Here is a 2,146-nt window from a genome sequence, read left to right on the forward strand (position 1 = left end):
ATCATTAACAAGTCTTTTACTATTAAACTTAAATGGCCAGTTGAAACAAGGCCATTCTTCTACCACTGATTAAGAGTGGGGAGGCAGGTATTAGGGATAATATTCATTTAGCCTTCTGAGCTTTCTGGGCAGTCTTGGTGACCTTGCCAGCTCCAGCAGCCTTCTTGTCCACTGCTTTGATGACACCCACAGCAACTGTCTGTGTCTCAGATCATGAGCAGCAAAACGACCCTCAGGAGGATAGCTGGAGAAGCTCTCGACACACATGGGCTTGCCAGGAACCATATCAATGATGACAGCATCACCAGATTTCAAGAATTTAGGGCCAACCTCCTGCTTCTTACCAGAGCGGCAATCAATCTTTTCCTTCAGCTCGGCAAACTTGCGGGTAATGCGAGCTGTGTGACAATCCAGTACAGGGTTGTAGCCAATGCTAATTTGGCCTGGATGGTTCAGGATAATCACCTGAGCAGTGAACCCAGATGCTTCCATTGGTGGGTCATTTTTGCTGTCACCAGCAGTGTTGCCACAATGAACATCTTTGACAGACACACTCTTGACGTTGAAGCCCACGTTGTCCCCTGGAAGAGCTTCGCTCAAAGCTTCATGGTGCATTTCAACAGACTATATTTCAGTTGTAACACTGACTGGAGCAAAGGTGACCACTATGCCAGATATGAGAACACTAGCCGCCACTCGGCCCACAGGGACAGTACCAATACCACCAATTTTGTAAATATCCTAGAGAGGCAGACGCAAGGGCTTGTCAGTTGGACGAGTTGATGGCAGGATGCAATCCAGAGCTTCAAGCAGCATGGTTCCGCTGGCACTGCCATCTTTATAAGTGACTCTCCATCCCTTGAATCAAGGCATATTAGCACTTGGCTCCAACATGTTGTCACCATTCCAACCAGAAATTGGCACAAATGCTACTCTGGCAGGGTTGTAGCCAATTTTCTTAATGTAAGTGCTGACTTCTTTAATGATTTCCTTGTATCTCTTCTGGCTGTAGGGCGGCTCAGTGGAATCCATTTTGTTAACACCGACAATTAGTTGTTTCACATCTAGTGTGTAAGCCAGAAGGGCACGCTCACGGGTCTGCCCGTTCTTTGAGATACCAGCTTCAAATTCACCAACACCAGCAGAAACAATGAGGACAGCACAGTCAGCCTCCGATGTGCCTGTAATCATGTTTTTGATAAAGTCTCTCCGTCCTGGGGCATTAATAATAGTCACGTAATATTTGCTGGTCTCAAATTTCCACAGAGAGATATCAATGGTGAGACTACACTCACTCTCAGCTTTCAGTTATCCAAGACCCAGGCATACTTGAAGGAGCCCTTGCGCATCTCGGCAGCTTTCTTCTCAAATTTTTCGATGGTTCTTTTGTCAGTCCCACCACATTTGTAGATGAGATGGCCAGTAGTGGTGGAATTGCCTGAATCTACGTGTCTCATGACGACGATGTTGATATGAGTCTTTTCCTTCTCCATTTCAGCTTTTATGGGTGGTTTTCATGGCACCTGTGTTCTGGCAACAAACCCTTTGCAAAGAATGCTACATCTTAATTACAAGAATCCAGAGTAGTTTCTTTTGGTATACGGAAGACCTATGCCATTTGTGGTTTCAATAATCATAGTTTAAATTGTCAAAGAGAAAACCCAAATATCCGTGACATACAGCCATTGGGAATTTCACTCGACACAAAGTACAGAGCAAGTGGAATGATGTCAGCTGATGGCCCAACAGTCCTAGCCTCACAGCATGACTTTGTAATTCTCATGTGGGCATGCATTATGATTTTTTTTTTTTTCGAGACAGGGTTACACTCTGTTGCCCAGGCTGGAGTGCCTTGGCATCAGACTAGCTCACAGCAACCTCAAACTCCTGGGCTAAAGCGATCCTCCTCCCTCAGCCTCCCAAGTAGCTGGGACTACAGGTATGCGCCACTACATCCAGCTAATTTTTCTATTTTTAGTAGAGACGGGGGTCTTGCTCTTGCTCAGGCTGGTCTCGAACTTTTGACCTCAAGCTATCCTCCTGCCTCAGCCTCCGAGAGTGCTAGGATTACAGTTATGAGCCACCACGCCCAGCCCTATGCATTACAATTTTAAGGATTCACAAATCTCTCAGAATAGGCAGGGTT

At 45.9% G+C, this 2,146-nt stretch overlaps 1 pseudogene; it reads right to left on the bottom strand.

Moving 5' to 3' along the window:
- Positions 1 to 62: 62 nt before the first annotated feature.
- LOC105816681 lies at positions 63 to 1,493 on the bottom strand (annotated as a pseudogene).
- Between the last annotated feature and the right edge of the window lie 653 nt (positions 1,494 to 2,146).

The sequence above is a fragment of the Propithecus coquereli genome, unplaced genomic scaffold (genome assembly GCF_000956105.1).
Source record: "Propithecus coquereli isolate 6110/MARCELLA unplaced genomic scaffold, Pcoq_1.0 Scaffold381, whole genome shotgun sequence".
In the NCBI taxonomy this organism is placed as follows: Eukaryota; Metazoa; Chordata; class Mammalia; order Primates; family Indriidae; genus Propithecus; species Propithecus coquereli.